Source organism: Lagenorhynchus albirostris, chromosome 3 (assembly GCF_949774975.1).
Source record: "Lagenorhynchus albirostris chromosome 3, mLagAlb1.1, whole genome shotgun sequence".
Lineage (NCBI taxonomy): Eukaryota > Metazoa > Chordata > Mammalia > Artiodactyla > Delphinidae > Lagenorhynchus > Lagenorhynchus albirostris.
The window spans coordinates 40,826,651-40,838,708 of NC_083097.1; the positions used below are offsets into that span (position 1 = coordinate 40,826,651).

General features: G+C 40.6%; 1 pseudogene; it reads right to left on the minus strand.

Moving 5' to 3' along the window:
* Positions 1–669: 669 nt before the first annotated feature.
* LOC132518305 (serine/threonine-protein kinase PAK 1-like) lies at positions 670–8,329 on the minus strand (annotated as a pseudogene).
* Between the last annotated feature and the right edge of the window lie 3,729 nt (positions 8,330–12,058).

Sequence of the window (12,058 nt, forward strand, 5' to 3'; positions counted from 1 at the left end):
CAGCCTGGTGGGTACAACACCGTAGTAAAAAAGGCTTAGAGAAGAGCTTTTCTAAAGCATTGCATTAGTGCTGTTTGAAATCATATTAGTTATGAAACTTCTGTCCCACAAGGAACCCCATTCCCAAAGATCATGACTTGCTTGTAATGACCAGTGTTATGTAGTCTTGGCTTTAGGTTACAAGCATCTGGAGGGTTCAAGCAATACTTCCTTACTTGCTGTAGAACCATGCCTAAATCCAGTGAGATGAATAGTGACTTACTTTTTCAATATGCTTAATAAGGTCTAGGTTCCCAGACAGTAAAAACAATTCTCCAAACTTTTGTAATATGGGTTGAAATGTACCCAATACTACTTAGATGTACAGCAGATTATACATTTCTTTATTTCAAATAATCTCCTCTTGTCTTTGAGTCCCCACTGCCACTGATAATTGAAGAAAAACTTAGTCTCTAGATAAAATTAGAAAACCATAATTCAAAAAGGCACATGCACTCCAATGTTCACTGCAGCACTATTTACAACAGCCAGGTTATGGAAGCAACCTAAATGTCCATCAACAGAAGAATGGATAAAGAAGATGTGGTACATATACCACATCTTTTTTTTTCAAAATGAGCATTTATTTCACAGAAGCCTTGGCACAAAGAGGCTGGGGTGAATGTGGTTTTAGTGATTGTTCTTGGTTGCCTCCTTTACTGCAGCAATCAGTGGAGTGAGGCTGGAGAGGGGCTTGGCAATCTTCAGGAACTGATGCTGCAGCATCTCTTTAGCTGAACCTCTCTTCTCCACATCCATTTCAAGACAGCGGTTCAGAAAGTCTCGGAAGATAGCTGACAGCTTCTCTGGGTTCTGAAGCTCTGGGGTCCCATTGGTGGCGATGAGGTGCAAGGCTCTCAGAGGACTTTCACTGAGGTATGGGGGCTCCCCTTCAATCATTTCGATGGCCATGATGCCCAGGGACCAATGTCAACCTTAGGCCCATAGGCCTTCCGTGTCACAACCTCTGGTGCCATCCAGTACGGTGTTCCCACCATGGTGCTCCGTTTGCTCCGCTCTGGGGTGATCTGGGCACAGAATCCCAAATCAGTTAGCTTGACAGAGCCATCCATTCCCAACAGGATGTTGTCGCTCTTGATGTCTCTGTGAATAACTTGGTTCGAATGCAGAAACTCCAATGCTGCAGGCACTCACGGCCCACAGCTGCAATCTGGCCTTCATCCATGCAGGTTTCTGTTACCATGTCTGTCAAAGGACAATGGAATATTACTCGGCCATAAAAAGGAACGGAATTGGGTCATTTGTAGAGATGTGGATGGACCTCGAGAGGGTCATACAGAGTGAAGTAAGTCAGAAAGAGAAAAACAAATCATATATTAACGCATATATGTGGAATCTAGAAAAATGGTACAGATGAACTGGTTTGCAGGGCAGAAATAGAGACACAGATGGAGAGAACAAATGTATGGACACCAAGGGGGGAAACAGGGGGTGGGGGGAGGGTGTGTTAGGATGAATTGGGAGATTGGGATTGACATATATATACTAATATGTATAAAATAGATAACTAATAAGAGCCTGCTGTATACCTCACTGTACAGTAGAAACTAACACAACATTGTAAAACAGCTATACCCCAATTAAAAAAATAAATAAAAAAGAGACCCCAGAGAGCTCCCTGCTCCTTTCACCATGTGAGGACACAGCAAAGAGTTGGCCATTTATGAACCAGGCAGTGGGCTCACACCAGACAGAGCCTTAATCTTGGACTTCTCATCCTCTAGAACTGTGAGAAATAAAATTCTCTTGTTTATTAAAAAAAAAAAAAAATTAACGGTTACCTCCAGTTAAAAGTCTCTTAATCAATCCATAATTTTAACTTCCTATCAAAGACATTTCTTACAGCCAGAGGGGTCTCCTCTCCCCGCTCTTCCTTGCCAAGATTGTTGCTGAGTAGAGAAGGAAGCTTCTATGTATTAATGATGGCGGGAAGAAGGGCCTTTAGTCTACCTCCTATTCTCTTGATCTGTGCCATCCAACACAATAGTCACTAGCCATGGGTGGCTGCTGATCACTGGAAATGTGGACGGGCCACATGGAGCTGTGCAGTAAATGTAAAATACATACTGGCTTTCCAAGGTGTAGTACCCAAAAGTATATACATAAACTATCTCTTTAATATTTTATATTGATTTCAAGTTAAAATGAAAATATTTTGGCTTATATTGGGTTAAATAAATGTTAACTATTCAACTTAATTTCACCTATTTTTAACTTTTTTAGTGTGGCTGCTCGAAAACTGTAAATTGTATGTGTAGCTTGCATTATAGTTCCATTGGACGGGCTGCTCCGGGTCTGCTCCTACCTCCAGTGTAGTGTGTCCTCAGTCGTCAGCCCTGGCATCTGCTGAGGACTGTCTGGTCCTGCATGGTAACTACTAATGATGGCTACTGTGCCCATCGCGGGGACAATCCTCCAGGTGTAAGTTCTTCACCAACTACAGCTTTCTTTTCCCAGCCCAAGCCACTTTGATCTTTCAGTCTGTGATATTGTGATTTATAATAAGAAATACGTATTTGTTCTTTGTCCTGTTTCTGGCACAGAGCTCCTAAAACCCTTGGCATTTCCTCTGACGAGAGCAGATACAGGTGTGTCTTGTTATGTTAATGAGGTGACTTTGGGGAAAGCACTGAAGGGTGGGGCTGGTTGCCAGGGAACCAACCTTGTGAGTAGAGGGTTGGAATTCTCAGTCCCCTCCCACCCCCACCCCCGCCTTTCCCTAGAGGCTGGAAGTTGAATCAATCACCAATGACTAATGATTGAATCAATCATGCCTGTGTAATGAAGCATCCACTAAAGCCCCAAAGGACAGGGTTTAAAAACCTTCTGAGTTGGTGAACAGGTGATTTGAGAAGCGTAGTGGGCTCAGAGAGGGCATGGACTCCGAGCCATTTCCCCATAACTTTCCCTATGCATTTCTTCCATCTGGTTATTCTTAAATTGCATCATTTTATAATAAACCCGTAATCTAGTAAGTAAAATGCTTCTCCGAGTTTCATGTGCTGCTCTAGCAAATTAATTGAACACAAGTGGGGGCGGGGCATGGGAACCTCTGATTTATAGTCAGAAGTACAGATGACAGTCTGGACTTGCGACTGGCATCTTAAGCTGGGCAGAGAGTTGGTGTGAGGGACAGTCTTGTAGAAATGAACCCTTAACCTGTGGAATCTGACACTGTCTCCAGGTAGATAGTGTCAGAATGGAGCTGAATTGTAGGACACGCAGCTGTGGTCCAAGGATTGTTTGCTTGTGGGTGTGGTAAACTCCCCCGAAAACATGCCCACATTCGAATTTGGGTGTAGAATGTTTACAGTCCTTGCAGCATCTCTGCTTTCTACCATTTAGTAGCATATAGGACTTCCCTGGTGGTCCAGTGGTTAAGACTCCATTTGCAGGTTCCATCCCTGGTTGGGGAACTAAGATCCTGTATGCCACATGGTGCAAACAAACAAACAAAAAAAAGTAGCATATGAAGGTCATAGGTTTTGAATAATACTGTATCTCAGGCCCATTGCTCTAGAATCCTCCCAGGGCCCTTGTTAATTTATCATTCCAGAGCTATGATAGATAAAGCCATGAGGCTGATTACAAGCCTGGATGTTCTCAAATTCTCCCTCAAGCTATCTGGGTTTACTATCGTCTTGCTACACCCTCCTTTGCCCAAGGCCGAGAATGATGGCTCATCAAATTCCTATTCCAGGATTCAATTATGCTTATCTTCTCTCAGGTTGCAGCCCTGCTAATCTGTCTCATTTTCTCTTATCACGTAAAACTTTCTCTTTCCTCTTCCTGTCTGAAAGGTCTTTCCTATCCATCCTGTTCTGCATGCTCCTTACACTATGCGTGACGGTAAAACTCTATAATCTGAGTTCATGAGATTGGCTCTTGATATTCAAAGGACAGCGTTTAGAAGACAGACTATAGAGCCACTGAGCTCTATTGGAGATCATCACTAATGTCGGGGACATAAATGTATGAGTTCCAGTTTTACCTGCACTGTCAAGGATTTGCTGAAATCCTGTAATTCTCTATATAACAATTGCTTCTAACCTTCACATAAACTGTTTCATTTCTTCCTTTATAATATGTTTCAAAAAAGCTGTACTTTAAGTAATTACTATACTTACAAGTATCTACAAAATATATATATTTTGTAAAATTACACATATTCGCTTTAAAAATTCAAAAATAAAATAAAATTAATTAAAATAAAAATTAAAAATTCATACAGCACAGAAAAAGCCAAATAAGAATAAAAGTACCCAAAATACCCAAAAAATGATAAGTGCTGCTAACAATTTTGTGACTATCTTTCCAGATACTGTGATTCCAGATTACTATGCTTAGTAATCAATTTTAAATCAATAGGATTATTCTATACATGCTATCTTTTTCACTGAGAGATCGTGTGCATATATTTTCACATGAATTAATGTAGAAACATATATTAATTTTAATGGCCACAGAGTATTCCACCATAGGATTGTATCTTAATTTTTCTGTCTAGTCCCATATTAATGGATTGGGAGGGGGCTAAAATAAAGAAAACAAGAAATGGACATCCTAACAGATACAACATTTTTCATTTGTGCAATTACTCCTTACAATAAATTCTAGAATTGAGATTGGTGGGTCAAAAGCTGTATACATTTTATATTTTGATACAGTGTGTCAAATTGTCTTGTAGAAAAGTTGTATTGATTTATATACCCACAGTAAATTAGAGGGTCTGTTTTCCTTCACTTCCTACAATAATGGGTCATTTCAATCTTTCACAACTTTATAGATGTGGAAATTATATTTCACAGTTGTGTTTGGTATTTTTTAGTAGAATTTTTTTTTATTTAATTTTTTGGCCACACAGCATGAGGGATCCTAGTTCCCCAACCAGGGATAGAGCTTGCGCTACCTGCAGTGGAAGCGCGGAGTCTTAACCACTGGACCGCCAGGGAAGTCCCTTTCACAGTTGCTTTTAGTTCATGTCTTTGATTATTAATAAAGCCAGAAGTTTTTTGTTTTGTTTTGTTTTTTTTTGCGGTACGCAGGCCTCTCCCGTTGCGGAGCACAGGCTCCGGACGCGCAGGCTCAGCGGCCATGGCTCACGGGCCCAGCCGCTCCGTGGCATGTGGGATCTTCCCAGACCGGGGCACGAACCGGTGTCCCCTGCATCGGCAGGTGGACTTTCAACCACTGCGTCACCAGGGAAGCCCCAGAAGTATTTTTATATTTATTTACCAATGTGTTTCTTCATATATCATTGGCCTGTTAAAACCTATCAGATTTTTTTCCTATTGAGTTGTTAATTTTTTATAGATTTATTCATTTGTACATTATGGCTATTAATTTTTTGACATGTGTTATGAATTTTTCCTAAATTTTTTTTTTTTTTTTGCGGTACGCGGGCCTCTCACTGCTGTGGCCCCTTCCGTTGCGAAGCACAGGCTCCGGACGCGCAGGCTCAGCGGCCATGGCTCACAGGCCCAGCCGCTCCGCGGCATGTGGGATCTTCCCAGACCGGGGCACGAACCCGTGTTCCCTGCATCGGCAGGCAGGCTCTCAACCACTGCGCCACCGGATTTTTCCTAATTTTTTAATGAATCTTTTAGCTCGTTTATGGTATTCTTTGCCCTAAAGATGTTTTAAATTATAATGTAGTTTCCAGTTCCTGTGATAATTTCCAAACAACAAAATATAAATATATACACTTAGATTCCCTTCAAGTTCTTTTACATTTAAATCGTTGATTTATCTTAAAGTTTACAGGTATCTAAAAGTAGGGGTTTAACTTATCTTTTCTAAATCACTAGCCAACTGTTCAAGAATATTATTTGATGAATAATTCATCTTTTGTGCCACTAGTTTGAATACACCTTTACCATATAATGAATGCCATATATTAACTTGGTCCTATTTTTAGACTCACCAGCTTTTTCTATAACCTATTTCTGAGCCAATAATGCACTGTTTTTCTTTTTTGGTAGCTTTATGGTACATTTTTACATGTGGTAAGGCATATTATAATCCTCCAAATTCATTCTTCCCCACCCTACTCTGTTCCTCTGGCTTTTGGTTGGGTTTGGCCAACAAAGAAAAGGGAAGGATTAGGGATTGTGAAGTCTAAGTATTTATTCTCCCAGCTCACCACTTGTGGGTCCCTATGAATGGAGGTGTCTCTCATCCTATCAAAAGTCCCTGTTCCTAAAAGCCAGCCTCTCCACTCAGCTTTCTAAGTTTCTAAGTTACTGAGTTCCAGTAACTTTCCTCTTTTTCCTACTTCGGTCCTGGGAGTGGTAACAGTGTCCTGGGTTACTCATCCTGGGGTGTTGCACTAGATCTTCCAATTTCCCTTATATGCTGCCAAAACTTCATCAATATTCCCTCTCCTCTCGGTACCCCGACTTGATTGTGTCATTTGTCTCTGGCTGGGAACCTTACTGATACAAGTGGTAATAGTGAATATCTCTATCTTATCCTGGCTTAAACTGGAATGCTTCCAGTGTTTCACCATTAACCATCCTTCACTACAGTTAACATCAAACCATCTCTACTGTCCTTGAACACACTCTATCACCTCTTCCTTCCCTCTCAGCACATGGTCTCACTTCCTACTATATCTGCAAACTTACATGCAGTCCTTTCTTCCTTCCCTCCTCTCACAGTGTGAGAGTGATTTCTCTTTTTGTCTCAGCTGAATTCCTCTGGCTATCAAGCTCAGGATTCCATCCTTTCATTTTTCTCAGGGATCTTGGAATATCACCCCTTCCACTCACTCAAGTTACCAGATCGAAATACTTCATGACTGTCAATTCTTTTTTCTTTCTTCTTCTTCTTCTTCTTTTTTTTTTTTTTTGGTCACACCACACAGCATGCAGGCTCTTAGTTCCCCAACCAGGGATCAAACCTGGGCCCCCTGCAGTGGAAGCTCAGAGTTCTAACCACTGGACCACCAGGGAAGTCCCCATGCCTATCTATTATTAAAGTGAAGTCCCCAATGACTCGAGTCCCACTCGTTTCTTCCCTCGCTCTTCCTCTTCACCACTGAGTCTCAAACTTTACTGGGCATTTATTCCTCAACTTCCTCGAATTCCATGGAAACTTCTCCTGCAAGATCACTGTGTCAGAAGTGGACAGAGTGAACAGTGCAAGAGGTTTCTTTGGGAATAGCACCTGTGAAATATGAAAGGGGAGGAAGCAGGATTTGAGCATAGAAGGCCTTCAGATGGTGATGCAAATCTGAAAAATTCTTGGTCAATCCAACAAGAAGTCCTGGGGCAAAAATTGTTCCTTAAAGGAGCCCTGGGCTGGACAGAAGTGTCCTTAATTACTCAATGTTCTTGTTAAGCTCCATCGTTTGCTGTGGGCTGTCCAGGAAGAGCTTGGCCTCAGTCTGAAAGCTGAAGCAGATTTGGGAGGTACTAAAATCTGGAATCTGTCGGCTCAATGACATTGATCATTCTGTCCTTAAAAACATCCTCTGATTCTTCCCTGTTACTCTCTCAGCTTCTTCTCAATCACATTTGAAAGACTCTTTCTCTGACCACCCACTTACGCTGTTCCTCAGGGTTTGGTCCCAGGTCTTGTTTGTTTTGTACCCTGAATACTCTATATAGAAAAGACTCACACATGTCAATAGCTTCAAAATGCTGATGGCTTATAAATGCATGGCCCTAGCCACGATCTTTGTCCTAAGCTCTAGGCCTGTGTAGCCAACAGCCCAGGAGACATTTTCATCCGCATGTCTCACAGGCACCTTAAGTCTTCCTAACTGAATTCTTTACTTTTCCTCCAAACCTGCTTCTTCCCCTCCAGCATTTTCTATCTCAGTCACCTACCTGGTTGTCCATTATCCTCATCTCCTCCCTCTCCACAATCTTATGCAATCGCCAAGTCTTGTCTTTTTAAAACTTGAACTACCTCTCCAATCTGTGCTCTTCATTCTCACTCCACTATCTTATCTCAAGCCAGGGTATTTTTCTCTTGTAAAATATTGCAGCAGCCTCCAAACTGTTTTTTTTTTTTTTTTTTTTTTTTTTGCGGTACGCGGGCCTCTCACTGTTGTGGCCTCTCCCGTTGCAGAGCACAGGCTCCGGACGCGCAGGCTCAGCGGCCATGGCTCACGGGCCCAGCCGCTCCGCAGCATGTGGGATCCTCCCGGACCGGGGCACAAACCCGTGTCCCCTGCATGGGTAGGCGGACTGTCAACCACTGCGCCACCAGGGAAGCCCCCAAACTGGTTTTTTTACCTTTCTGCTTTCTGTCCTAGCTTCATCCAACCTTATTATTCATTAAATAAATAAAATTTTAAATAACCATGTGTCTGGTGAGGGAAATGCAGGTTAAAGCAACACTGAAATATAATTTTGACCAGTTGTATTCACTTCCTGTACTTTTTTCTCTAAGAAATCACCACAACTTGGTGGCTTAAAACAACAGCAATTTACTCTCTCGCAGTTCTAGAGCCCAAATCTGAAATCAAGGTATTGGCAGGACCACATTCCCTCTGCAGACTCCAGGGAAAATCTGTTCTTTACCTCTTCCCTCTTCTGGGGACTGCCAGCATGGCATCCCTGGCTTGTGTCCCCACCCTCCCATCTCTACCTCTGTCTTCACATTGTCTTCTTCTCTGAGTGTCTGCCTCAAAACTTCCTCTGCCTCTCTCTTTCAAAAATACATGTGATTTGGACTTCCCTGGTTGCACAGTGGTTAAGAATCTGCCTGCCAATGCAGGGGACACAGGTTTGATCCCTGGTCCAGGAAGATCCCACATGCCTTGGAGCAACTAAGCCCGTGCACCACAACTACTGAGCCTGTGCTCTAGAGCCGGTGAGCCACAACTACTGAGCCCGTGCGCCTAGAGCCTGTGCTCCACAACAAGGGAAACCACTGCAATGAGAAGCCCTCGCACCACAACGAAGAGTAGACCCCACTCACCACAACTAGAGAAATTCCGCACACAGCAATGAAGACCCAACACAGCCAAAAAAACAAAACATGTAATTGCATTTAGGGCCCCCTGCATAATCCAGGATAAAACCTCCTCTCAAAATCTTTAACTTAATCACATCTTTTGCCATGTAAGGTAATACTCAGACTGTTAATATTAGGATGTAGATTTATCTTTTGGGGAGTCTACCATTCAGTCTCACTACACCTATCAAATTAGCAAAGCTTTAAATAGAATGAACATTCAGTGCAAGCAAAAGAGACAAAAAACGGTATGCATACACATCCACAGCTGGTGAGCCTATAAGTTGGTATAAATCTGTTCAAAACAATGTAGTAGTATGAATTAAGGCCATTAAAAATATTCATACTCTTGGACTTCCCTGGTGGTCCAGTGACTAACATTCCACGCTCCCAATGCAGGGGGCCCAGGTTCCATCCCTGGTCAGGGAACTAGACCCATGTGCCGCAACTAAAGAGTTTGCATGCTGCAACTAAAGATCCGGCACATGGCAACAAAGATCCCACCTGCTGCAGCTAAGACCCCGCACAGCCAAATAAATAAATAAATATTAAAAAAAATATTCATACTCTTATCTAGTAATCTCACATCTAGGAATTTGTCTTAGGCAAATATATTTAAATATGGACAAACAGAAGATTCAAATTTATATATATATATACATTTATATACATATGGAGAAAAGACTAGAAAAAATGCATCAAATGCCTGTCATAGTTATCTCTGGATAGTAACATTATGGATATTCTTATTTAAATCTGCCTAGGATTTTTAAATATTTTAGGATGAGCATGCATTACTTTAATAATCACTTAAGTCTATTTTCAAGTTTAATCATATGAAATTGTGGATTGGAGTTTGATTCACAATGAAAGAATATATGACCAGCCACAGAAGACTTGCGAATTACTTTCCAAAATATTTAAAAGCCTATTTGGCTATACCGCAGGAGCCAAAGCAAGGCAATAAAAAATGGATTCTGGAAGTCAAACTTTTGAGATTTGTGATTATACACCCAAATATTCCAGGGTTCATTTATCTCTGGAGAAATTTTAAAATAAGAGAGAGATAAGTGAAGCTGGGATGGCTCTATTATGAGGCTAAAGGGGACGCAAGAAGTCACCTTGTTTATTTTACCACCTGAATCAAGCAGCCGCTCTAGGGAAATGTAAAGGTCTCTGTTTTTAAAAAACGTATTCTAAAAAAATATATATATATATTCTATGTCCTGGCTATTGTAAATAGTGCTGCAACGAACATTGTGGTACATGTCTCTTTTTGGATTATGGTTTTTGCACGGTATATGCCCAGTAGTGGGATTGCTGGGTCTTTTAAAAACCAAATTTTTAGTTTTTTAAGGAACCTCCATTCTCCCTAGTGGTTGTATCAATTTACTTTCCCACCAACAATGCAGGAGGGTTCCTTCTTCACCACACCCTTTCCAGCATTTATTGTTTGTAGATTTTTTGATAATGGTCATTCTGACTGGTATGAGGTGATAACTCATTATAGCTTTGATTTGCATTTCTCTAATAATTAGTGATGTTGAGCATCTTTTCATATGCCTCTTGGCCATCTGTATGTCTTCCTTGGTGAAATGTCCTCCTTCCATTTTTTAATTGAATTGTTTGTTTTTTTGATATTGAGCTCCATGAGCTGTTTGTATATTTTGGAGATTAATCCTTTGTCCATTGTTTCATTTGCAAATATTTTCTCCCATTCTAAGCATTGTCTTTTTGTCGTGTTTATGGTTTCCTTTGCTGTGCAAAAGCTTTTAAGTTTCATTAGTTCCCATTTATTTTTCTTTTTATTTCTGTTACTCTAGGAGGTGCATCAAAAAAGATCTTGCTGTGGTTTATGTCAAAGAGTGTTTTTCCTATGTTTTCCTCTAAGAGTTTTATAGTGTCTGGTGTTACATTTAGGTCTTTAATCCATTTTGAGTTTATTTTTATGTATGGTGTTAGGGAGTGTTCTAATTTCATTCTTTTACGTGTAGCTGTCCAGTTCGACAGATGAATGGATAAAGAAGATGTGGCACATATATACAATGGAATATTACTCATCCATAAAAAGAAATGAAATTGAGTTATTTTAAGTGATGTGGATGGACCTAGAGTCTGTCATACAGGCGAAGTAAGTCAGAAAGAGAAAAACAAATACTGTATGCTAACACATACATATGGAATCTAAAAAAAAAAAAATGGTACTGATGAACCTAATGGCAGGGCAGGAAAAAAGGCATAGACATAGAGAATGGACTTGAGGACGGGGTGCTGGGGGGGAGGGCAAGCTAAGGTGAAGTGAGAGTAGCATCGGCATATGTACACTACCGAATGTAAAATAGTTAGCTAGGGGGAAGCAGCAGCATAGCACAGGGAGATCAGCTCCGTGTTTTGTGATGAACTAGAGACGTGGGATAGGGACGGTGGGAGGGAGGCTCAAGAGGGAGGGGATATGGGGATATATGTATGCATATGACAGAAACTAACACAGTATTGTGAAGCAATTATACTGCGATAAAGATCTATTTTAAAAAATTTTAAATAAAACAAGGCTTCATGTGGGAAAAAAAAAAGTATTCTAGAAAGAGAAATCCTGTATCTCCATTGCGCTTCTATGTTCTTAAATATATCAATTATATTTGACAAAGTTCTGCAGGTTAAGTAAATGGAGGAGAGATGTGAGTCTAAGAATTTTCTTTTGGGAACAATTAAAGAAACAAAGGAGAGACTGTTCCTTTGATTCTATGCTAAATCTAGCTACATACAACACAAAGTTATTTTATGATTTTTTAAAATAACAGTTTCCTGTATGAATTACAATTTAAGTTCCAGATATTGATAACAAAATAATTATTAAGCAAAAGGTTATGTATATGTAAAATATCATGAAAGAAATTCCCCCTATAATAAAAAAATTTTTAATGTGCCAAATCCAGCTAGAAGTAATGTATTCAACCCACCTCATCAACTGAAGAAATCACTTACTTCAACAAGACAAATGCCTTTTTCATTATGAAATGTTATCACATAC